This window comes from Pteropus medius, unplaced genomic scaffold (genome assembly GCF_902729225.1).
Source record: "Pteropus medius unplaced genomic scaffold, Ma_sr-lr_union100, whole genome shotgun sequence".
Taxonomy (NCBI): domain Eukaryota; kingdom Metazoa; phylum Chordata; class Mammalia; order Chiroptera; family Pteropodidae; genus Pteropus; species Pteropus medius.
This window is the reverse complement of record NW_024342469.1, coordinates 328,273-354,786: the sequence shown is the minus strand read 5'-3', so window position 1 is coordinate 354,786 and position 26,514 is coordinate 328,273. Positions and strand designations below refer to the sequence as shown.

The following is a 26,514-nucleotide window of genomic DNA, read 5'->3' as shown; positions in this document are numbered from 1 at the left end:
CACCGTTCCTGCGAGAGGGAAGCTAGGTGGGTGGTGGCGGGTGCGGGGGTTGCCGGGTTGGAGGTGGACAGGAAGGCTTTCTCTTGGCTTAGAGTAGTGGGAGAAGTCTGACAAGTGCAAGGACCCTTAGCGAGGAGGTATCTATCTCTCAGAAGAATCTGGAGCCCAGAGAAGAGGCCAGGCTGTCGGGGAAGACGGTTCAAGCTGTGGGGATGGCTGTTTACACACTCACAGTGCGGTGGATTGGCCGTCTGTTGTGTGCTACTGTATTAAGTGCTTTATGCGAGTTATTTCATTTAATCCTCACAAGAATCCTAGGGTGTAGGAACTGTTATTTCCCTGTTTTACAGATGAAGACACTGAGCTATACAACAAATAGGTATACAACAAATAACCAGGGTTTGTACCCGAGGCAGGTTGACTAAAGCCTTCCCTCCCACCATTTTTTTTTTTTTGGTTAAGGAAAAGCCTAACTTTTAAAATACTGTTTTGAAATTTTAAATGGTACTGATAGCTGATTATTACGTACTAGGCACTTTTGTGTGTGTGCACACAGGTTTTCCAATAAATTTTATTTAGAAAAACAAGCCTCGGCACTTTTTAAAGTGTGTTACGTATATCATCTCATTCAGTTCTTATTTTAAAAAATGCTTTACTTTTCATTATTCTTGTACCCTTGTGAGATATAACATTCTCATATAAAGTGGATACGTGACTTGCGCAGAATTTATAAACCGGAGACTCAAAACCAGTGCTAAATTGCATATTTTGACATCAAACTCAGTAATCGTTAATTTTTAAAACAACTTAATGATATAGTTACTTTTAATATTCTTGTTCATATTCATGTGAGAACACAGGCACAAACGAATTAAGTAACACACCTAAGGTCACAGTAAATAAAAGAGAGCTGGGACTCAGCTCAGGTGGGCAAACTCCAGACCTTGTGTGTTTCACTGTGGCTTTCAGTGGGTGCATCATGCACCTGGTAATCCGAACTCAAAATTCTCCAAATACCAAAGTTTGTGTGGTGAAGTCAGTTTCACTGTCACCCTGTCCCTCAGCCATCCTCTTCCTCTTGGAGAGCATGTCATAGCTGTGCACAGCAAGCAGCCCTCTCCTTTGTAACACAGCATATGCAGCTGGACAGGCTTTTATGTCTTTAAAAATACTCCGCTATTTAAAAATTATTAAATGTTTTACACTCAATTTATTGTACAGATCTTAAGTATATAAGTTTGATGAATTTTAACAAATACATACACCTTTGTATCCATTACTCATGTCAAGATACAGACTCTTTCACCCCAAAAAGTTTCTTGTGTCCTTTTTCAGTTATTACACCACCCTCCAAAATTCCAAGGCAACCATTGTTTTGATTTCTATCAATATAGATTAATTTTGTAGGTTCTTGAACGTCACGTAAATGGAATCATAAAGTATATGCTCTTTGTGCTTGTTGTTTGCTCATTGTAATGTTTTTGATATGTATTGATTTCGATGTCTCTATAGTTCCTGCTTTTTATTTGAGTAGTATGCCTTTGCATGAAAATATCATAATTTGTTTATCTCTTTTCCTGTTGATGGACATTTGGACATTGCTTTTACTTTTTGGCTATTGTGACTAAAATCATTGAAGATTATTAATCATGTCTTTTGTGGACATCTGTTATTTTGGGGGGGTAAATATCTAGGAATGAGATTGCTGAGTCAAAGATAGATGTGTGTTTAATTTTTCTAGATGCCGCCAAAGTTTTCCAAACCAGGACCATTTTATACTCCCACCAGTGATGTATGTGAGTTCTAGTTTCTCCACATCCATGTTGGCACTTGGTATTGTCAGTCTATAATTTTAGCCAATCAGGTGGTAGTGGGATCTCACAGTGGTTTTACTTTGCATTGCTCTGATGAATAATGATGGAGAGCAACTTCTCATGTGCTTATTGGCCCTTTGTGTATCTCTTGTGAAGCATCAGGTCTTTTGCCTACTTTTTATTGGATTGTTTATCTTTTTCTTATTCATTTTTAGGATTTTTAAAAATATGTTCTGGTTATGAGTCCTTTATGATGTTTGCGTATGTTTGTACATATACAGCGAGGGAGTAGGAGGGGGAGGAGAAGTGAGGGGTGAATATTTTTTCCTGTTTGGTTTGCCTATTTGTTTCTTAATGGTATCTTTTGAGAACAGAAAATTTTAATTTGGATGAGGTAAAAATTTGACAATATTTTTCTTTCTTTTTTTGGTAGCAGCTTTACAGTGGTTGTGTTTATTTAGGTTTATCGTTCATCTTTTCCTTTTTAACAGCTTTCTTGAGATAGTTAATGTACAATAACGTACGCACGTTTAAAGTGTAAAATCTGATAAGTTTTGATGTATGTGTGCACGTGTGAAATTGTCTCCACAGTCAGAAGTGTCCCTATCCATCCTCTCCCAGTTTCCTCCTGCCCCTTTGAGACCCCTCCCTCACACTCTTTCCTGCTTCTCCATCTCCAAGTAAATACTGGTTTTCCTTCTGAATGACCCGTCTTGCATTATTTTTTGGGTGAGGTGGAATCAAGGTCCTTTTTTTCCTCCATAGGGGTTGTTTACATAATCATTCTAGCATCATTTGTTGAAAAGACTCCGTTAAATTGCATTGGAGGCTTTGTTATAAATTAATCGAACGTGTGTGCAGGCTTATTTCTGGGCTTTCTGTTATGTTCCCTTGGTCATTTTTCTATTCTCTGTCAACACCACACTGTCTTAATGACTGTAACTTAATATGGTATGTCTTGAAATCAGGTCGTGTAACACCTTCACCTTTATTCCTGTGCAGAATTTCCTGCCAGTTTTAGAATAAGCTCTTCAATTTGTACAGAAGTTTTTGCTGGAAACTTCTGTTTGGTTGGGATTACGTCGAATCTACAGCTTAAGTTTAGAATTGAATTAACGTTGAGACATATGCACATGGCATATGTCTCCACTTATTTAAACGTTCAATTTTTCTCAGCCAGTTTTTCGTAGTTTTCAGAGTGCTGGTACACTTTTTTCATTTAATATATTTGTAGGTATATGGTATTTTTGATATTACTCAAAACATTTTATATCGTTTTTCAATGTTTTGTTGCTAATGTACAAAAACACGGTTTGTATGTACTGAACACGCATCCTGCAGCTTTGCTCAATTCACTTGTCGGTTCTCACAGTGTGTTTCACTTTATCGGTTCTCATAGTGTATTTATACATTCTTTGGATTTTCTGTCAACTTAATCATATTATCTGTGAATAAAGACAGTCTTATTTTTACTCCCCCCCAAGTTTTATGCCTTTTCTTTTTTCTTGCACTCTCGAAACTGGCTAGAACCTCTAGTATAATGTCGAATAGGAATGGTGATAGTGGGCCTTGTGTTCTAGTCCTATTCTGTGGCATGTTTTTACCCTGAAAGGGTGTTGGATTTTGTTCAGTGCTTTTTCTGCATCTTTTGAGGTGATCATTTGGTTTCTGTCCTTTATTCTATCAACATGGTGTATTATATTAATTGATTTTCAGATGTTGGAGCAACTTGCAATTTTAGGCTAAATCCCCTTGGTGTAGAGTGGCTGGACTTGTTTTGCTTGTGTTTTGTTGAGGATTTTTGCATTTATATTCATAACAGATATTTTGCATATGACTTTCTTTTCATGTGATATCATTGGTTTTGGTATTAGGGTAATACCGGCCTAGGCAGTGAGTTGGGAAGTTCTTCATTCCTTTTTGCAGATCAGATTTCTATATGGGATCGTTTTCCTCAGCATGAAGTTCTTCATTATTTCTTACATTGTGGGTATGCTGGGGACAGATCCCTTCACCTCTCATTTCTCTGAAAAGGTCTTTATTCACTCTTCGGTGTCAGAAAGTGTTTTGCTGGATAAAAAAGTCTGGATTGCCAGTTTCCTTTGAGCTCTTTAAAGAAGTTACCCCATGGTCTTTGAGCTTCTGTTGTTTCTTAAGAGAAGTCAGCTATCACTCTTACTGTTGTTCACCTGACACCTTTTTTCTGTTTTGTTTAATGTATTTTATTTATTTTTAGTAAGTAAATAAACTCTTTATTTCTATTTTTTTTTCTCTTTCAGTGTGATGATAATTTTCTAAGTTTGATGTTTTTGTATGTATCCTCTTTGGGGTTTACTTAGTTTCTTGGCTCTCTGGATTGATGTATTTAATCAACTTTGGAAACTTTTTGGCTATTGCCTCTTAAATATTTCCCCTGCCTCATGTTCTTTCTTCTCTTCTCTTGGCACTCCCATGGCATCTATTTTAGATTGCCTGATATCGTCCCACAGTTTCGATCATGGGTGACGTGACATTTTTTTGCTTTGCATATCTGGTAACTTTTTATTGTGTAATGGACATTGTGGATGGTGCATTCTAGAGACTGTTTCAGATTATCTTCCCTTAAAGAGTGTTACGTTTTGTTAGGGTAGTCGTGCAGTTACTGGGAGATCATCTTGATTCCATAGAAGCTTTTCTATGGAATCTGTTTTGGTTTTCCCCCAAATTTTAGGGTATAGCCTTTAGTTCTGGAACATGGATTTTACTCCTCAGGCATGGCCCTTCTGGAGTTTTAATGGAAAGCTCTTCTAATTTGGCAGAACTTAAACTCCAAATTCTGTCTCCCCGGTGCTGGACAGCTGCTGAAACCTTTGCTTACCTTTGCTTTCCTCTTTCACCTCATAACAGCTGCTTGTTTGCCTCCTTCCCTCCCTCCTTCCTCCTCTGCCTCCCTCCCTCCCTCTTTCTCAGCTTCATTGAGGTATGATTGACCAATAGGATATAAGATATTTGAATTACGTCATAATTTTATACGCGAATACGTTACGAAAGGATTCTTTCCATTTAGTTAATTATCACGTCCATCACTTCATATGTTCTTTTTTTTGTGTGAGGATTTTTAAGTCGTAGTCAAGCAGGTTTCAGTTATACAATGCAGCGTCGTCAGCTGCGGTGCCCATGTTTTACATCCAGTCTTCAGACCTTATTCACCTCATAGCTGAGTGTCTGCGCCCTTTACCAGCCTCTTTCTGCCCGCCCCACCCCCAGCCCTCAGTCCCTGGCAGACACTTTCCGCTCTGTTTATACGGGTGTGACTTATTTTCTGTTAGCTATCTTGGTGTCATCCCACCACGAGCAGTTCACGGTCAGCCAAAGATTTGAGAAGAATTTAGTACAGATTTGGGGGATTTTCCCTTCGATGTAGGGCTTTCCCCTTCAGTTTCAGCCATTCTGTAGCCAGAAGCCTGACGTCGCTCTCCTCCTGCCGTGAGACCGGTGAGCCATGCGCAGGGAGGCTGGCTCAGGGCTGCGGGGGCCTCAGCTGGGAGGCCGGGGCCCTGCAGAGCTCGCAGCTCACTCTCTGTCCAGGGCTTGTGCTCCCTCCAGCTTCTGCGTGCGTTCCGTTGGTCTCTAGCACCTTAGGTTGCTGTTTTCTTTGTTTTGTCCCGAGTTTGTGATTACCAGCCTGACCTAGCTGCTCCTCCGTGTCTGGACCCAGAATGTGCAGACTGGGATTTAAGCCCTGCATCGTGTGTGTCCGAGGGAGGGCGAGGAGACCAGGTCTGGACGCTGGGCATGCTGCTCACAGAGCTGAGCGAGGGGCATGGGAGCTGTGGGGGCCGTCAAGGAGCCAGAGGCCTTGGGGTGCTGGACGAGGTGAGACAGAGAGGAAGTCCTTGGCGGTCCTGGGCTCCTTGACAAGAGCAGTTTGGTGGCAGGGCGGGGAGAGAGGCCGGACAGGAGGGGAGGGTTTGGGGATGATAAGAGCAGGCAGGTCCTCGAGGAGGCTTTGTTGTGAACCGGGATGGGGAAGTGTCTGTGGGACAGGGTGTGTGCGCGTGCCCAGAGACGGGAGTGCACTGGACGGCAGGGCCGGGGCCGAGGCCGGGCCTCGAGTAACGGGAGGGAGGGCAGGAAGGCGGGAGAGTGACCAGTTGAGATCTTTTGCTCCGTGTGTGGATTCAGAGGCTGAGGATATTGGAGGGCTGAGGACAGTAGAAGGAACAAGGTGGTCGCATGAGTTACTAATCGCTTCCTAAAAGACCAGCCCAGTGGCCAGTGGCTCAAAACCGCAGTCTTTGGTTTAGTCATGAGTCTGGGTTGAGTCCACTTCGGGCTCGGCTCAGCCGCAGTGGCTCTTCTTGGCTCCTCAGGTCGTCAGCCTGGCTCCCTCAGACGACCGGGGCCTTGGCTGGATGTTCAGGCCTCTCTCCATGGTTCTGTCATCCTCAGAACCTCAGAGCCTCGGGGAGGGGGGCTGCTTCACACATTGGTCCAGAGAGTGAGATTGGAAGCTCTGGAGACTCTCGAAACTGGGGCTCAGAACTGCATGTGTCCCTCTGCCACCTGCCGGTGGTTCCAGCAGGCCACAGGAATCGTGGGATAGGCAGAGAGACTTCACTTCGTGCTCGTCTCAAGCTTGTCGCAGTTGTCCTAAGAGAGGGAAGCTGGCTTCCTGGAGGGAGAGGAGGACCGCGAGGCTGTGCTCAGCATTCAGCTGAGGTTCGTGGCCAGTGACTGGAAACGAGTGGCTCTCAGGCCGGCTTGCGCGTAGCAGCTTTCTCTCTGGTGCAGCAGCCTGACCCAGTCACGAACGTTTATCGGGCACTCTGCTTCATACGACATCTTGTGTGACACTCACACGACCCTGCGGCACACGCAGAGACGCAGAGGTTGGTCGAGGTGGGGCTGAGCTCCGGGCCAGGCAGCTGCATCTGGAGGAGAGGCTGGTTCTCCCGTGTGACTCTGCGACTACAGGAGGTCCCCCGGGCAGGCCCCGGCCAACGCCTCCCCGCAGGAGGCCAGTGTGTTCATCCCTGTGTGCAGGGATGCCCCAAGGCCCAGGCTAGTGAGCCGCCCTGTCCTCTGTGGAGAGGAGGCCCTGGGCCCATGCACTGCCGGGCGTGTCCCTCACAGCGGCCCAGGCGGCCCCTCCAGGACCTGTCTTCTCCGTTGGGGTCAGGCTCCTTGGGCGGGACTGTGTGTGTCCCACTCTCTCTGCTCCTTGTGGCATAGACCAGGCCCGGTGGCCTCATCTGGGCTGCTGTCGACATTCAGACCTTTCCGAGCTCTTCGGGAACTTGACTCCCACCTGTCAGCCCACCGACTGCTCCATTTTCTCTCATCGAGGTACAATTCACATACCATAAAATCTACCTTTTTAAAGTGTACATACAGGTCAGTGGCCTTTAGTATATTCACAAATTTATGCGCCATCACCACTGTCTAACTCCACAATGTTTCATCACCCCACAAAGAAACCCATTGCTGCATTTTGAAGACTTGCACCTCAGGGCTTCATTTACTCTCAAGACAAGACCCAGCTCTTGTCCCTTTCCCTGCTGTGCCAGGTGGCCCTCCCTGGGCAGTACCTTCGTGTCGTTGTCTTCCGTCTTCATCATTTCTTCTACATCTCCTTTCATACCTGTTTTCTTTATTGACTGGGCCAGAATCTGGTGTCACGTGGAAACTGAGAACAGTGACTTTGCTGTCAGTCAACCTGGGTCCAAGTTCTAGAACGGACATTGATTAACTTTGTGGCCTTGGGCCAGTCCTGGTGAACCGGGTTGGTGCTTAACTGCCTGCCCTGCCAGGTGCCCTGAGCTCGTGCAGGAGTGTACAGCCTTGCAGTGGAACACTCCCAAGGGCGGCCGAATCCTGCGTGCTAACCTTAGAGGTGTCTGTCCTGTGACCCAGCACTTCCCCATCGAATAAAAGCTGAGAAACACACTGCGCTAAAGGGTGCATATGCAGAATGTTCAGGTAGTCCAGTCTGTGGTGGTGATAAATCAGAAACATCTTCACAGTACCTCAGTAGGGAAGTGGGCAAAAAATACCTTTTTATATAAAGGAATAGTGCCTACCATATTTAAAGTGAGCTTACAATGATTGGAGAGTGTCTGTGTATGTTTTAAAAGTATTTAAATATATTCTTAAAACAATACAGCACCTATAGATACACGAGTAGTGAAAGAAGTGAAAGTACGGACACTGCAAGTTCATGATTGTCTTTGAGGGGGAAGAGTTTAGTGGGTGGTGGGTTCCTCAATGTATTTGAATTTTTTTTTTAAGTAGAAGAGGTGAACAAGTGTTAACAATCATTAAATCTCAACATATGGGTATTATACTCTTCTCTGGACCTTTTTATATTTAAATTTTTTTTATAATTCAAAATAAAAAAAAAATATTTGGAACCAGATTATTATAATGTGATTCTCAAACAGAGGTGTAAACAGATTCCTGAGAGCGTGGGGAGGAACAGGAGAGTTCGACACATGCGGTCATGGTTGAATTTTGAACTTGAAGAGCAGGCAGGACTTTGCCAAGTAGGGCAGGTGGGAAGAGGTGTTCCCGGCAGAGGCCTAAGCCGTGAGACGCTTGCCTGTGAGAAGGGGCCGAGAGAGTCAGGGTCGGAGAGGAAACCCCGCTCAATGTGGAGGCGTCCAGGAAAAGTACAGTGTGGTCTTTGTTCCCTTTTCCTCTTTTTCTGCCTTTTTTGGATTGAGTATTTTTATGATTCTATTTGGGTCTTCGCGTATCTTTCATATCTCCATTTAACATGTCTAATCTTGCTTTGCCTCTGGGTTTTTGAAGATACGGCGCGCGGTCATTACAACTGTTTAGATGTCCTTGCCTACGAATTCTATCACCTGTGTCATTTCTGGGTTGGTTTTCATTGATTTTTCTCTTCATTGTAGTTTGTGTTTCCCTGCTTCCTGGAATGTGTCGTAATTTTTGGTAGGATGTCAAGACACTGTGACTTTATCTTGTTGGATGCTAGGGATTTTTGTATTTCTCTAAACATTCTTGACCTTTGTTCTGGGATGTAGTTAAATTACTTCAAAGTTTGATGCTGGTGGGTCTTGCTTTTAAGCTTTGTTAGGTGGGACCAGAGTACTGTTTAGTCTAGGGCTAATTTTGCTCCAGCCCGAGGTAGAAGTCTTCTGAGTACTTGTCCCTTGCCCCAAGAATCAGGAAGTTTTCCACCGCGACTGGGAGGGAAATAGTGTCCCCGGCTCCGTGTGGGCTCCCAGGATCGTTCCTGTTGACCCTTTTGAGTGGTACTTCCCCTGGCTCAGCTGTGCGCCTCACCCACGTCTCAGCGCAGCGCTGTCCCCTCCCGTGTTCTGCGCTGAGCGCCAGTGCCTTGGCCTCCCGGGTCTCCTAGCTCTGTTTCTTCAGCTCCGGGGATGGCGAGACTCCACCCGCTTCCCCTCAGGGGCCGGAACTTCTTTTTGGGCAGACAGCTGGGCCGTTAGGGGGCCTGTCTTGTTTCCCCTCCATCAGGGATCACTGTTCTTCATTGCTGACACCTAGTGTCTTGAAAACTGTTTCATATGTTTTATCCTTTCATTTTTTAGTTGCAGGTGGGAAGGTAAATCTGCTCTCTGTTGTTTTATCTTGGCCAAGAGCAAAAGTATCAGAAACAGGTTTGAGAATGAAGGTTTAAGGTGGCCTCTAAAATAGCCATGGGACCCATGAGAATACTGACCCCCTTCCGATTGGGGTGCCTGGGAGAGAGAGCACACATGGCCTTTTCCTGGGTGGGCATCGAGGGAATTCATGTGTTTAGAGAAGGAGATGGTGATAGGGCTTGGGAGAAAGGTTCTGTAGAGAAACGCAGGGCTAGGAGTGAGATCCTGAGGGCATGGTAAGCAGACAGACCCGCCATTAGTGACTGACAGGGTCTGGGCTGGAGGACACAGGTGACAGAAGGCTTGTGTCCTGCAGTGGAAAGGTGCGGGAGAGGGTGACATTGCCAGGGAATGCGTCTGGGGTGCTCAGGATAGGCGCTTGTTACTGAGAGGGCATCACTCATTCCCTGGCTGCATGTCCTCCCGATGTCTCTGCTGTTCGGGGCCACAGGCCCACTGTTCCTCCAGCTCCTGCTGAGCGGAGTGTGTCAAGGAGATTTCTTTCTGTCCGCCATCAAAGCCTTGGTTCAGAGGTGAAGGAAACAGGCCTGAGGTCAGCCTCACAGCAATACGTCCTCGTTTGAAAATTGTGTATAAAGTGTTAGAAAGCTAATTTTGAATTATGAACTGTTGGATGTAACAAGTTTACCTACTTTGGAAGGTGACAGTGTTGACTTATTCCTGGCTTACCAGCCCAACTTTTATTGCCTTTTTTTGTTTGATTTTTATATGAAATTTAAAAATACACAAATATAGAGAAAGCATTATAATAAACACCCATGTACTCATCGCCCGGCTTCAACAGTGATCAGCCAGTTTTCTTCATCTGTCCCTTTCCTTCTCACTTTTAAAATTTGTTTGGTTATTGTTTTTTTGACGGAGTATTTTTAAAGCAAATCCCAGAAATAAAGTCATTTCACCATGAATACTTCACTTTTTCTAATAATGGGAAGTTTTTAGCTTTTAAAAACATAGCTACCATTTCGTTACTACAACTAAGAGAATGCACGGTGATTTCTTATATCATCTAATACCAGTTTATATTTGGGTTTCCCCAGCATCTTCAAAAATGTTTTCCAGTTGATTTGTTCTAATGGAACCAAACAGGATCTAAATATTACTTTTGGTGATCATGTGTCTTAAGTCTTTTATAATCTAGAACAGTACTCCTTTCTATTGCTAAAGTATAATTTTCAAAGGTAAAATCATGACTTCATGCAAATACAGTGTGACCGGTCAGCTCCAGGCTTCACCTGTCCATGATTTGGCCGTAGACCTCGGCGTCAGTCGTGTACCAAGGAGTACTGATCACTTTGACCACTTTGTTTGGAAATGGTGCTTAGAGATCACAGCTGGAACACTTTTAGGTTCTTTTCTTTTAGAAGTTGTGCTGGATTATCAGTCACCTTGTGACCGGTCACCGCGTGACCAGGGATATGCCTTTCCTGAGGTGATAGTGTATAGTTGTGGAACCGAACAACTTCGTGGAGACCCTTCTCACGTCCCCAAAGTCTTTAGTGTGGCGTTCTGACCACTGAGCTGGTTAACCAGATGCAGAAGGGTGTATGTTGTTGGTCCCAGTCTCCAGAAAAGCAAAGTTTTAGTTCCTTAATCATGAAATGTTCTCATCATTTGAATACTAAATAAAGGTACTGATTTTTGCTTTCCTCTTCTCTACCATTTTGGTAAGTTACCTTTACAGAGGCAGAACTTAAAATAAGTTTTTTCCCTTTTATTTTTCAGGTGAAGAAATTATAAACCTTATACTGAATGAAAAAAATTTTCTTAAAGTTGCATATACTCCAAGAAAAAACCCTAAATGTTTTCATATTTTGCCTGAATATAAAATTTAAACAAGAAATTTCCACAGAAGGTAAGGTAGTTTTCTTTTTGATTCTGCTTTCCTGTGTAATTTGTGCAAATATACTGTATAAGTGGAAGTTCAAAGATGGATGACAGCAAAAATTTAGTTTCAAAGGGTGCCTATAGTCCATTGTCTTTTGGTTGTGTTTTGATCCCCGAGTCTGCTTTTGAGGCGCTGTGTTGTGGAACACTTACTTGGTCTCTCCAAGCCAAAGTGGAGTCCACATAAAATGGGGACAGTTGTGCATGTGTAGTGAGGCACACATGCGATAGGGCATGGCACTGTCATGGTTGCCATCCAGAACACATACCATGCTGACAATCAGCAAGGGAAGAGGGGTTTGCATTGGATGCGCCTGAAGAGCTCTCGCATTGCAATCCAGATAACTCTCCAAAGGCTAAAAGAGAAAAATAAAAGAAAAAGGAACAGCGGGCCTTGGGCTGGCACGCCTTTGCTCCTTGCTGAAGAAAACGTAAATCCTCTTCAGAGGAAAGCATGCACAGTGTAGGCACTCGGGGGTCCTAGAGATTACAGGGGAGCAGCCTTCGAGCTTACAGTCAGTGCACACACCGTCATGAGGAAGAGGTAGCATAATTAGGCGCCTCAAGGCCTGCATGTATTGAATAATCAGATGTAGTACATATAATAATACGTGACATGTTTGATGAAGTACAAAGTAGAGTGAAAATTAGTAATGAAAAGCTAAGTATCAAAATCCAGGTAGAACTTTCAGAAATGAAAAAAACGTTGAAATTAAAAACTCAGTATATGTGGATTAAATGGATTAAACATGGCTGAAAATAGAATTAGTGAACTGGAATACGTATCTGAACTTACCCCGTGTATATCGCTGAGAGATGGAAAATGGAAAATGAGATTATGAGAAAATGGAGGATTGAATGAAAATGTGCAGTTGGAATCCCAGAATGGAAAATAGAGAAAATTGAAGAGGGATGTTATAGAAAGAATTAATAACTTCGACAGAAACTAATGAAGATATAAATACATAGGTTTAAGAAGCACACTGTGTCTCAAGAAGTATAAGAAGAAACACGTACCCCTATGCTGAAATTGTATAGCATCAAAGACCGATCTTAAACCAGAGATAAAAGATAGATTACCCACAAAGGAACATCTGCTAGATGGACAACAGGTGTCTTATTAGCATGAATAGAAGCCAATAGGGAGTGGACTCATTCTTCAAAATGATGAGGGAGTATAAACTTCACTGTAAAGAATTGTGAATCACGTATATTTTGCAAGAAAAACAGCAGTGCCTTCTGTTTTTGATAGTGTTGGGCTAGGTTTTTTAGACTATCTTCTATTCCCCTCCTCTGTTGCGGAAAGCAACTAAAATTGTTAGATTAAAACAAAAATAGTCTACAGCCATGCCACCCTGAACATGCCCGATCTCGTCTGATCTCGGAAGCTAAGCAGGATCGGGCCTGCTTAGTACTTGGATGAGAGACCACCTAGGAAGACCAGGTGCTGTATGTGATTAAAAAAATAAAATAAAATTCAAAGAACTGACAATAGAAGCAAGCAAGTTCCAGACCAAAATATAACAATAAGAACCCAGAAAGGTAATTTAAGCACCATAGGATGGAGTCTGCCTTTCCCTGAGGGCATTCGGTGACCGGGATTTTAGAGGCTGGTGGAGTAAGAACAGTTGGGGTCTCCAGTCCTCTTGAAGCAGAGAGCCTGAAGGAGGCTGTCCCTGAAGGGCTGTGTCTGTATCAGAGAGAGGGTGAACTGGAAGCAGGCCTGCCTCTGTCTGTCTTTGCCCCCACCTCATTGTCTTTACTAAATGTAGCAGGAAGAAGTCGGGGTTGAGGGGGGGCGTCTGTGGCTCTGGGTTAGCCTCCGTGAGGATTTATAGTCCAGGTTCGCACTGTCTAGTAGTTCAGGGCAGTCAGGCGTGAGTTTTGTTGCAAGTTTTCTGGTTTGGCAATGCCTTTAGGCATCCCACAAACAAAACCTCTCTGGAGGAAGTTAACTTTGTCCTAATGTGAAAAAAAATCCTTACAGGTCTTTTAAGGATGTTGGTTAGTACACAGACAAAACTGACCGAGCACATGGGAAATAAAGCACACACGTGAAAACCAAGAAATAGAGCCTCCAAGACTTCAGATTTTGGAATGATGAGAAACAGAGTAGAAAACAAGCTTGTTCTTTATTCCTAAAGAAATAAACATAACTGTAGAAAACTATGAAAGGTGAACTATCATCTTTGGAAAAGAACCAAATGGAATGTCTTATGTTTTTGGTTACGTGTCAGGCTGGGTTTGGGCTACCTGGTCTCGTTACTAATTGCATGCCCTTTCATCACGAGTCTCTTTGGAAGCCTCATTCTGCTATTTTCTGGAAAGGGTTGATGCACTCTTGTTTGGTTTTTTTGTGTTTTGTTGTTGTTTGAGTTACTCGTATTTTCACCAGTACACAACTCCAAGTCGAGGAGTAGCATCTCACGACGGTGGAGAAAGCTTGCTTCTCTCTGGTAAGTAAGTACATGGTGGTCAGGAAGGAGCCCTAGCCTGCCCCGGGGGCCATGCTTTTGCTCTTGGTGGGTTCGGTGGCCACTCTTCCCGCAGGGGAGAACAGCATCCAGCCCGCTTAGCCCCCCGTTCCTTGCTGTGCTGAAGACCAGCAGCCCTATGGGCCTCTGCTTTCCCACCACTGGGAAGGAGAGGCCAAGCACTAACACCGATTTTAAAGGGTGAGGCCACAGACATTTGTCGAGCTTGTAATGTGTGTCAGTGACATTTTTTCTTCATTCAGCAAATTCAGATATTGGTTGAGTACTTGTCATATGTCAGGTGCGTTACTTAACTGCTCTGTAACCTTTTGAAGACATTGTGACCATTCTACAGGTGAGAACGCTGAAGCTCAGGGAGGTTAAGAAACCTGCTCAGATTGTGTTAAGGTACAGCCTGTGGCAGAGGGTCCTGAAGGACGGAGGCCTGAGCGAGCTGGCCCACATCTCTGTCTCTGAGCAGTTGGTCTGGCAGTGGCCTTCCCCACCTGTGCTTGCTCTGGCTTTCGCCATCTCCCAGCAGGGAGGAGGGCCAGAGGGACCCAGGAGCGCACCCCTAGTCAGGCCTCGAGGTTCCAGCTTCGCTTCCATGCTCACCCCTTTGCCCAGAGCTCAGCCACGTGACTATGGCTGGCTGCGAGGGGTGGCTGGCAGAGTTAGGCTCCGGGAGGCACCAAGCACCCAGCTAAAACTATTGCTGTTGAAGAAGGGGAGGATGAAAACGGGACAGCTAGAATCCCTCCCACACCTGTCGAGTCACACAGGTGGGAGGTGCGGGCCCAGGCCCCGCGTTCCGTCTGCGCGGCCCCTGGCCCTGCCCGCCCACCGCGCCACACTGCTGGCTGTGGAACTTCAGCACATTCATCTGCTGGTCGATGTGCTGAGACCTCAGAGGATGCCATCGTCAGGCCTGCATGTCAGGCCTGGAGCTGCGACCCAGTGATACGAGGGGCTGAGGGAGCGCCGTGTCCTAAAGGAGCTCACGGTCTGTGCTGGCAACAGGCGCACGCATGGTCGTCCAGGTGGAGCCCTCAGGGTGGGAGCCAGGCCTTGTTCTGAGGGGCTGGCTTTGCATTTGCACAGGGCTTGGTGGACGGTACGTTTCCAGCAGCCTTGGATGGTTCAGGCTGCTTTGAATGCGTGAGTGTCGGCTTGTGTAAATTACTGTTTTATAATCCTTTAGGTTACCTCTGTGTTCGTGGTCATTTCTTCTTTCTACTTCTGATTTTGCATTTTCATTTATCTGTCCTCCCACTGTGGTCACCTGCCCTTTTTAGAATTAGGCCTTTTTTTCGGGTCTTTCTACCCCCGCATTGGACTGCGCCCAGTATAGACACGGTCTGGCTTGTTGATAGGTCAGTTGTAAGATAGTCTCTGCTTGCCAGACTCACATCACCATTCCTTTCGGGTCGGAATCCCAGTGGTGCACTGGTAGTTGTTTGGTCGCAGGGCCTCGCAGGGAGGAAGAAAACCTCCTGGTTTGTGGCGTCTCAGTTTCCACAGTGCACATTCGTCTGTCACGTCCAACCTAAGCTCCTGGTCTGATGCCCCCGGAGGAGGGGTGGGGGAGGCACAGTCAGCTCTTGGGAGCCGTGCACGCCAGTCTGGCCAGCGCTGTGCCCGTCCTCTGCAGCAAGGTGACCTTGTCTGTGTTTCCTTCTCTTCTTGCAGTCAGGATCTTTGAGGACAAAATGTGCCGGCCTCTGTTCTAGGCTCTTTATGGGAGAACTCAGTTAATCCTCACAGCAGCTCTGAGACGGGGATGCTCACAGGTCCCAGTTTACAGGTGAAGAAACCAAGGCACAAGAGGTCATATAACTGGCCACAGGTCACATAACAGATCCAGGACTTCGATCATAAATCTTAAAAAAAAAAAACCCAACCCAACTGATCTGCGGCCATATTGGTACTAGATGCATTTCAGATTCTTACTTTTCTTAGCAATAGTCTCTACCTCAGAATGTTTTTCTGTGAAGAGCTCTGCTCATGGAACTGATCATATGGGCACCATTTCCCTTAGGAACCTACCTTCTGTCAGAGGATTATGCTAACTGGGACAAGGAACTAGGGAAGCAGAGCTTCAAGTCCCTTGCGTTGGCTGTTGGATAGCGTCTGGAAGATGGTGGTGGTTCTTTGCTCCACATTCTAGTAGACTGGAGGGCAGACGGCATTTCAGGGTGTGGCAGGGATCCCGACCTCTCAGGTTAACACACTGACTACGAGCAATGAGCCGCGATTTGTGCTTCGGATGCTGTCAGTGCTGGGCCTTTGGGTCACCTGAGGAAGCGGAGTGGGAGCCTTGCCCGTGGGCGCGGGCCAGCTCGGAAGAGGCGGGGTTTCCGTGGGAGCTGTGAGGAGTTGCTAGGTTATGAAGAACGTTTGAGAAAAAAGTACGCCGTATTATCTGAGCAGAAGTTCTAGAACCGGCTTAGAAAAGTTCCTTTGACAGTGAGATTAGCTGCAAACTAAACCAGTGCCATCGTGATGAACTTTTTAAAGGCTGCCGCTGAGACGATCATTTTTAAGAATTTCTTAAAATGCACAAGTCGCTGATGGAAACAGATGTCATGCAGAGACTTTTGATTTAATGGCGTAGCAGAATGTACGGGTGGGAGCTTATGAGGCAGATGCTCCAAATTAGTGGTTTGAAGAGTAACTGAATTTTAGTTCAAGTGTCAATGTAATGTAAATAGAGCTTCTCAGATGCTGGTCTGTAATACAGGTGAAGTGAGCAAAATAAATGTAATGAGGTGAGTTTTTTGTAAAGCTGTGGTTTTTCAAAGTGCGACATTATCCTCAATCCTAAGATTATAGCTTTCCTTTTTCTTTTTTTTTGACATTTTAAAAGTCATCGTTTTCTGAAATTAAGGTAATTGCAGAGCATAGTTTATCCTTTCTTTTCCTTCTCACCTTCGTGTTTCCATTTAGTCTCTTTCTCTCCCTTTTTCCTCCTTGCTTTACAAAGTTAAGAAGTGGGCAACCCTTTGTTAGTTTTCTAAATTAAAGGAAGAATTACTGGCCTGCAGAATCCCAGTGTCTTGGAGCTAGTGAGCCGGCCAGCTTTTACAGACAGGTCTCTTGGCACGCGACCCCTGGGTAGGTGAGCTAGTATGCTGGAATCTGCAAATGCGACGGTTCTCAGAAGCCCTTGAGTATCTTACTCTTTTTCTGAAGGGCGGGTATCCTTACTAAACTTTCTGTTCTGTAATTTAGGGGTAAATAAGTAGATGTTAACTGAGCGTATTGTTTTAAACTACAAAGGTTACGAATAAGTGAGTAATACGGTGATTAGAATTTGGGTTTAATTTTAGTTTGATTTGTCATGCAAGACGGTTCTGTGTTTGGTCTGTGATGAAATACATAAAACGTGTGACCCGTCCTCGCTATGGAGGAACCTGTGGTCACGGCTGGTGTGTCCGGACCCAGGTCTGTGTTTGCTGTGCGACATCACACAGCAGCACCGATGGCCCCTCAAGGCAGCGGGGGACAGTGGCGGTGTTCACCTCAGTGTGTTGGAGCAGCGCTGCCTGGGAGACGTCTCCCATGCTGCTCGTCAGGGGAAACCCCAGCTCTCTATGGAGGGGATGTGCACAGAATTGGTGGCAAAGCGGTAACACAGGTATAAGCCCGGGCGGAGGCATGTGGTGATGCTGGTGATGCTGGTGATGCTGGGTGTACTTCCCAGTGGCCTGAGTGGGGGACAGTCGGGTGAGGGAAGAGGGGCCACGCATGCCCTGACGGAGGGTGAGGCAGATGGAGGTGCAGGCTCACTGTGCTGCCCTCGGCTGCTAGGCAAGAGCGGATTCCCCCAAGTACATTAACAATGCAAAACTTAAAAGCCCAGCCTCCTAGGACAGTGCTGAGGGGGACTCCTGGTTGCCGGCCAGCCCCTGGCTGTTACCTGGCCCGGCCGCGCCCGGGGGAGCCCTGCTGCTGAGCTCCGCCTGCTCCCTGCTCCCGGAGCCACAGCCCGTGGGCTTGGGAGCTGCCAGGAGCCAGGAGCCCCCGGGAGCCTGCTGGCCGGCGGCCATCTGTCCTCAGGTCTCACCCCTTCGCTCTGCGGTCACTGTGGCGTGCTTAGCGTCTGCGTGCTCTGTGCCGTGCTCCTGTAAATGCGCGGTGGCCTTTGCTGTACGTGTGTTTCACATTAAATGGACTGTTCTGCACCCGACTCTTTCTGAGGTTTTCTCCACTCAGCCCCGTCCTGCTGAGACACGTGTCGCGGTCTAGCTGCTCTCTCTGTGCCGTAGTCACCACGTTTGCTTCCCACCCGGCCACCTCATGCTCGTACACGATCCGCCAGTTCCCTTGGGATGTGTAGGGAGCAGTGGGCTGGCTGGGCCAGTGGACGGCCGTACCTGATTTCGCGAAGTGCTGTCATGGCGCTCACAGTGGCCACCGCCTTCTCTCTGTCAGGAGTGTGAGGTTCCTCCCGCTGCCCGTCCACAGACACTTCCGATGGACCGGCCAGTCCTACAGGTGTGAAGTGAGACTAGGTATTGTTTTTAGTTTAGTTGAATCTCACTTTTTAAAGTTCGTATTTTATTGGTTCAGGTTTTTTCCTCTTGATTTGTTTCAGTGATCTTTTCTAACTTATGTTAATTGCTTAGTTTCTTTAATTTTAACCATTTTTATTTCCTGGTAAATGCATTTAAAACTATGTATTTTTTCTGTAGTACCGCTTGTAGCTGTGTCTCACAGATTCTCACATATAGTGCTTTCATTATTCAGTTGTAAATATTTCTTCATCACTTCTTTAACTTAAGTGTGTTTTTTTTAGGGATGTTATTTAATTATAGACACGTAGGGCTTCTTTCAACAACTTTGAGATGTAATTCACAAACTATAACGTTCACCTGTGTAAAGTGTACAATTCAGCGGGTTTCAGTGTGTTCACAGGGCGGTGCAACCATCACCTGTCAATTTTAGAGCGTTGTCGTCTCCCTAAGAGAAACCCTGCACTTTATCGGTTATCTCCTGTCCCCCCAGCCCTCCCGTTCCCCCTGCCCTGGGCGGCCACCCATCGATTTGCCATTCTGGACGTTCCCCGGGGACGGCGCCGTGTGTGAGCAGTCTTCGTGACTGACTCCTCTCGCTTGGAGTCATGTTTTCCAGGCCCGTTCAGCCCCCGGTACCCTACCAGCTCTTCATCCCTTTTATTGCCGAATGGCGAATAGTCCATTGTAGAGAAAGAGCATGTTTGTAAATCCCTTCATCCCTTGATAGACATCTGGGTTGTGTCCGTGTTTTGGCTTTTAGGAACAATGCTGTGGTGAACATTACTGCGCAAGTCACTGTGTGGACAGGTGTGTTCGTTCTCTTGGGTGTATACCTATGAGTGGAATTACTGGGTTACATGGGAACCCTGTGTTTAATCGTTTCAGGAATTGCCGGACTATTTTTCAAAGCAGCTGCACCATTTCGCATTCCCACCTACAATGCAAGAAAGTTCCAATTTGTCCACATCTTCACTAACGCTTGTTGTTATCAGTCTTTTTGGTTCTCGCTGTCCTCCTGGCCATGACCTGTGTCCCCTTGATGGCTGAGGATGCTGAGCACCTTCTCATACGCTTATTGGCCATTTGTGTGTTGTCTTTGCAGAAATGTCTACTCAAATCCTTTGCTCATTTTAAAATTTGTCTTTTTATTGAGTTGTAAGAGTTTCTCATATATTTTATATACAAGTTTTTTTTTTTTATCAGATATGTGATTTGAAAAACTTTTGTAAAAATTTCTTCCAATGTGTGGGTCGTCTTTACACTTTTTTAAAGATGTCATTTGAAACACAAAAGCTTTTATTTTTTTTTTTTGATGACATCCCATTTATCTATTTTGCTTTTTTGACTTTTGGTGTCATATTTAAGAAGCCATCACCAAATCCGAGGTCATAATTTGCCTCTACATTTTATTCTCAGAATTTTATAGTTTAAGTTCTTAAATTTAGGTCTTTGATCCAGTTTGAATAGATCTTTGTATGTAGTGTGAGGTAAGGGTCTACATTTTTCTTACCATGAGGGTATCTCGTTGTTCTAGGACCATATGTTTACCCCCATTGAATTGTTTTTGCACCATGTCAGAATCCATTGACTAGAAATGTGAGGGTTTATTTCTCGGCTCTCAGTTCTGTTCCACTGGTACGTGTGTTCCTTATGCCACAACCACACTGGCTCGATCACTCTAGCTTTGTAGTAAATTTTGAAATCGGGCAGTGTGAGTCCTCCATCTTTGTCCCTTTTCAAGATTGTTTTGTCTATTCTGGGTCTCTTGCATTTTCATATGGGTCTTAGGATCAGCTTGTCAGTTGGCATATAGGATTTTTAAAACTCCTTTAGACATTAATTTCTATACTTTATTGTGTTTGGAGAGCAGTCTGTAAGGTAATGGTCCTTTAGAGTATACTGAGACTTCTTTTTTTGATTTAATATGTGGTTTATATTTGTCAGTGTCACATGGTATGTTCAAAAAGAATTTGTATTGTCCTTTGTGTCCTTTGGGTGTAGAAATTTATCTCTCTCTCAATAGCTTGAGCTTATTAATACTATTCACGTTTTTTAACATTGCAAATGTAAGAACTATTACGGAGAGATCTTGTACACTTTTCTAGTTTCCCCCATCGGTAACATTTTGCAAAATTACTATAGAATGTCACAACCAGGAATCGACATTGATACATTGACAGTGATACAATCCACCGATCTTATTCATAATTTCCCAGTTTTGTTGGTACTTGTGTGTGCGTGTGTGTGCGTGTGTGCGTGCATGTGCTTAGTTCTGTACGGTTTGTCATCTGTGCGTGCTGTATCCACCATCACAGTCAAGATGCTCAACAGTTCCAAAGCTGCGAGGGTTCTCATGTCACCCTTTTAAAACCACACTCACGAACCTCCTGCCACCTACTCCACTCCTCATCCTTAACCACTAGCAGCCAGTAATTTGTCCTTCATTTCTCCAATTTGTCATTTCAGAAATGTTACATATAAATGGGATAATGTAGCATGGAATCTCAGGATTGGCTTCTGCTGCTCAGCAGTAACTCCTGGAGGCCCGCGTTGGCGCGTGTATTGGGGCTTGTACTGTGAGCAGTGTCCGTGGCAGGGGGCAGTTCCATTAAGAATCCACATGTCGGAGTGAGGCTGGACCGATTCTAGTTTCTCATCGTTACAGATAAGCTTCCATGAGCGTTCATGTGGAGGGTTTGACAGAAACTTAGGTTTCATTTCTCTGGGAAAGTGCCCAGGGCCAAGGCAGTTTTCTTCTCTGGATTTCTGTCAGTTGCTGCAGTGAAGCTTATAGAGGTTGAAGACTGCTCTCAGGTGCACGTCCGTTTACGGTGGTTGTGTCATCTTGTCCTCTCATCCCTTTCATCTGTTTATAACATCCTCCTTTGCCTCTCATTTTGTCTTTTAACTTTTACTTTGTCAGATGTTACGATTGTAGCTCAACTTTCTTTTCATTCATTTGCCTTGCGTGGTTTTCAGTGTTTTTATTTCTACCTTTCTTGGTTTTTTAAAAGTTTGTCTTTTGTAGTAAACCAGTTGTTGGATGTTGTTTTTTAAAGAATCAGAACTTTTTTTCATTGATTAATTTATCCCATGTACAGTTATTGAAATTGTTATATTATTACTAATTTTTACCATTTTATCTCATTTTCCATCTACTAATACTTTTTCTTTTGTTTTCGCTTCTCCTTTATATCTCTGTTTCCATCGAATATGTCATTTTTGTTTTATCCCTGGTTAAAAGTTACACGTTGTATTTATGTGTTTATGGTGAGTCTCCTAAAATTAAGACCCTTTGTCATGGGTATATCTCATTCTGACTTTTTAAGCTTAACAGTATCTCAGCTCCTTCTAATAAGACCCCGGGGGGTAGGGTCGGGGTGTGTGTGGGGTGTGGTGTGGGGACGCCCCGCCCAGGGCAGCCGCGGGCCGAGGACACGCTGCAGAGCTCTGACCTTGGCTCTGGTTGAAAACTTTGATCAGTGCTTTAAAGGTATGTCAGTATTCCCTATGCCATTAACAGAGAACTTGGAGCTTGTCAAGAGCAGTGACGTGGAAGGGTTCTGAACGCACATGTGCGAGGACTGCGGGTCAGTCTGCAGAGCGGCCCCAGGGCGGGCCGGGCCAGCAGGGCCCTGTTCTCCTTCATTGTTATTGAAAACGTGAATTTTCAATAGCCGGTGATTTTACAGTAAGTCTCCAAATTTATGAACGCTTTCTGTATCATAGCTTTGTAGCTGTTCTGTCGCAGTTATTTAGCCTTCATCGTTTTACTGATTTCTTCACCTCTATTTGTCGTTTACCATGTTTTTTAAAAAGGTTATCGAGATATAATTTACATGGAATAAATGGACGCATTTTATGTTTCTGGTTCTACACATTTTAACAAATATGCCACCACGATCAAGAGGTAGAACATTTGCATCACCCTTATTCCCTCATGTCACTTTGCAATCACTCCCTCCTGCAGCCCTTGACCATAATGACCACTAGTCTCTGTCTCCACATGTTTGCTTAGCCTTGTTTCAAATTTCATATAATTGGAATTGTTCAGTTTTACTCTTGTGACCAGCTCCGCTTACTCACCGTGCTCACAAGGCCACCTGTTACGCTGGCTTCTCTGCCGAGTGGTGCTGCGCGCTTGGCGACTCTGTAACTCGTTTATCTGTTCCCCTGAGGATGGACACTCGGGCTGTGTCCAGGGTTTGCCTGGTGCGAGTAAGGTGGCTGTGAACATTCATTTACAAGAAGTTTTTGTGTAGCCATGATTTCATTTCTCTAGGGTAATGCCCGGGATTGGAATTGCTGGGTCACTTGGCAAGTGTGTGCCCTTTATGAGAAACTGGAAGACTTTTCCAGAACAGCTGTGCAAGTGTGGGAGTGGCAGTCCAGTGCCCTTGTCAGCACACAGCCTTTTCATTGTACCTTTCTAGTGGCATGTAGAGGGACCTCACTGTCGTCCTAATTTGTATTTTCTTGATAACGATGTTGATCGTCTTTATGTGTTCATTGTGTGCTGTCCATATATTTTCTTTTAGGAAGTGTCCCAAATCTTTCGCCCATTTTTAAAAATTGAGTATTTTTTCTTATTGCATTGTGAAAATTCTTTATATGTTCTGGATATGAATGCTATCCAGGAAATAGATACGATACTGGATATGAATGCTATCCAGAAAATAGATACGATTCCAGTCTGTGATGTATCTGTTTTTTTAATAGTATCATTCAGTGAGCAGATGTTTCAGTTTTGTTGCAGTCCTCTTTATCAGTTTAAAAAAAAATTTGTTTTCTTGTGTCTCTCTACCTCAAGTTCACAAAGACTTTTTCTTAAGTATTCTTCTAGAAATTTTAGTTTTAGCTTATTTATGGTTAAGCCTGTGATCTGTGCGTGGTATGAGGTAAGGGTTGAGGTTCATTTTATTTGTAGGTGGATATTCAGTTTTCCAGTACCATTTGGTGAAAAGGATTATACTTTCCCCATTGGATTGCTTTGGTACATTTATTGAAAGTCAGTCGGGCATTTATGTGTCGGTCCTCTTCTGGACTCTTTATTTTGTTCTGCCGAGATGCTAGAACACACTGTCTTGATTAATATCGCTTTATACTGAGTCTTGAAATCAGGTGGTGTTAGACAGTTAGGAAGCTATGAGAGGAGGAAGCGAAGGCCCAGGTCTGTAGCTATAGGAACGAGAGGAATGATGGCCCAACCCAAAGGCCTCCCCTAGGACTTTCCAGAAACACCCATTCTTCAGTTAAAAATGCCTACATCCTAGAGTACCATAAATGACCATAACACAGCAGCCAGTTTAAGCTGGCCATAAATACTTGTGCAGTGAAGACTACTCTGACCTTTCACCTCAGCCTCATTATACCATCATTATAATATCATACATATGCCCAGAAGTTCATGAATCTAATTATAACACTGGATTCTGGGTAAGGACATGCACGGTAGAGTATAGCTTATATAACAGCCAACTGTCAATCAAAATGACCTCACATGCCAGTCATCTAGCATCACCCTGTACCCTCCCATCAAGGCCCAAACGTAATGCAGACTTCCTCACTTCTGCGGTGCTGCGGCCGTCTCTGGCATAGCCCGTTTCTCTCTTGAAACATACTTTATTAAATCTTACTTTTCCTAAATTTTGCTGGTCTATAGGTCTTTACTGCGTTGGCGGAAAGAACCGAGGCCCCCCCAGTCCCCCCAACGATCACAGTGTTAGTACTCCATGTTAATCTTCTTTTTCAGAATTGCTTTGGGTATCCTAGGCTTTTTGCATTTCCATGTACATTTTAGCATTAGCTTGTCAGTTTCTATTTTTAAAAATCTCCTAGGAATTGGTTGGGATTGCATTGTATTTAATAGATCAGTTTATGGAAAATTGATGTCTTAATATTCCATTTTCCAATTCATGAACATAGTATATTTCTCCATTTATTTAAATTCCTCTCAACATATTTTGTAGTTTTCAGTGTATGGGTCTTGCACATACTTTATTAAAATATCCTGAAGTATTTCATGTTTTTGGATGTTATCCTAAGTAGAATTTTAAAAAGTTTAATTTCCCACTTGTTCATCGCTAGCATATAGAAACACAGTTACTCTTTGGAGCTTGACCTTGTACGTGGTAAGCTTACTGAGTTCATTCTCACTAATTCTGGTAGTTTTTGTCTTTAAAAGATTTCTTGAGCATTTCTGCTTATATGATCATGTCATCGGTGAGTAAAGGTGGTTTTACTTATTCGTTTTCAGTCGGTATGTATTTTTATTTGTTTTTCTTGTCTGATGGTACTACCAGGACCTTCTCCACCACCTTTCACCCTGGCAGGAGTCCCCTCCCCGGTCTTGGGAGGAAAGCACGCAGGCTTTTCACCATCAGGTGTACCGATCGCTGTGAGTTTTTCAGTAGCTGCCCTCTGTCAGGTTCAGGAAGTTCCCTTCTATTCCTAATTTACTGAATGTTTTTATCGTGAAAGGGTGTTGTACTTTTTCAAACTACTCAAACCCAACCGTATTAATAATTAAGTGTAAATGGTCTAAATATTTCAATTAGAAGGCAGCAGAAGAAAACAGACTGAATAACAAAGCAAGACCCAGTTGGTAAAGCTGTTTACAAAAGAAACACTTTAAGTATAAAGAGACAAATAAGTTGACAGTGGAAGAATGTTAACTGACATACTAAACGTGAGCCACAAGAATGGAATGCTCAGTCAACGTCAGACAAAGCAGACTGCAAGACTGTGGGCTTGGTTCCAGACACTGCAGTAAAAGAGCTGTCGCGATCGAGTGAGTCGCACGAATTTTTTGGTTTCCCAATGCGTATAAACGTTTCGTTTACACTGCACTGTAGTCCATTAAGTGTGCGTTATGTCTGAACAACGTATGTACCTTAATGAAAAAATACTTAATTGGTAAAAAATGCTAACCATCGTCCGAGTCTCGAGCAAGTCGTAGTCTTTTTGCTGGTGGCGGGTCTGCCTCGGTGTCGGTGACGTGATGGCTGCCCGACAGGGTGGTGGTCGCCGAAGGCTGGGTGGCCGTGGCAGTTTTCTGACCACAGCAGTGACGTCTGCTGCATCGAGTGACTCTTCCTGTCTCCAGCGGTTTCTGTGCAGCCCGCGATGCCGGGTGGCAGCGTTTCACCTGCAGCAGAGCGTCCGTCACAGTGGGAGCCTGTCCCCTCAGCCCTGCCACTGCTTCATCAGCCGTTTACGTGACATCCTCAGTCCTTGGCTGTCATTTCGGCATCTTGCCGGCATCTTCGCCAGGAGCGGCTCCTTGCGCGTCCCAAGAAGCCACTCCTCCCCTGCCCCAGCTCTGTCATGGGTGGCGGCGGTCCAGTCGCATCTTCAGGCTCCACCGCTGAGTCACGTGCTGTTTGTTTCCACTCTGTCCGCAGTGACCTTCTCCACTGATCTCAGACCCTCGGTCGTCCGAGAAGGTTGGAGTCAGCTTCTTCCCAGCTCCCGCCAGTGTCGATATCTTGGCCTCGTCTCTTGAATCGCAAATGTTTTAATGACATCTAGAGTGCAGAATCCTTTCCGGAAGGTTTTCCATTCGCTTTGCCCAGCTCCATCAGAGGAATCACTGTCCGCGGCAGCTCTGGCCTCATGAAATGCGTTTCTTAAATAGGAAGACTTCCGAGTCACAGTCACTCCTGGGTCCAGGGGCTGCAGAGTGGGTGCTGTGTTCGCAGGCATGAAGATGACATTCGTCGCATCCATCCCCATCAGAGCTCTTGGGGGACCAGGTGCCTTGTCAGCGAGCAGTCACGTTTTGAAAGGGATCTGTTTTTGAGCATCAGGTCTCTTCAGTGGGCTTAAAACACTCAGTAAACCACGTCGTAAACAGACGCGCTGCTGTTGGGCTTGTCATTCCATTTTCGGAGCTCAGGCAGAGCAGATCGAGCGTGGTTCTTAAGGACCTTAGGATGGTCAGAATGGTGAGTGAGCACTGGCTTCAGCTTAAAGTCGCCGGCTGCGCTCGCCCCTGGCACGAGAGTCAGCCTGTCCTTGGGCGCGTTGGAGCCAGGCACCGACCCCTCCCTGGCTAGGAAAGTCCGGGTGGCATCTTCTTCCGGTAGAGGGCTGTTTTTTTCTGCACTGAGAATCTGTCGTTCAGCGCTGGCCCTTCTGGGTGGCGTGCCGCAGCGTCTCCATCCGCCCGTGCGGCCGCACCTGCGTGTCG

The 26,514-nt window shown here is 45.0% G+C and overlaps 1 protein-coding gene and 1 pseudogene across 12 annotated transcripts in view; both read left to right on the top strand.

Annotated features, from left to right (window-relative positions):
* Positions 1-26,514, top strand: part of PPP6R2 (protein phosphatase 6 regulatory subunit 2) — a 64,003-nt gene that overhangs the window by 2,071 nt on the left and 35,418 nt on the right. For 11 of the 12 annotated variants that reach the window (XR_005652854.1, XR_005652855.1, XM_039863041.1 and 8 more), the window contains exon 2: positions 11,171-11,300. The exons of the other annotated variant lie outside the window; for it this stretch is intronic. The gene's annotated coding sequence lies outside the window, so the exon portion shown is untranslated. The remainder of the gene's footprint in view (positions 1-11,170; positions 11,301-26,514) is intronic. 12 annotated transcript variants of the gene reach the window in all.
* Positions 12,670-12,788, top strand: LOC120603069 (uncharacterized; annotated as a pseudogene).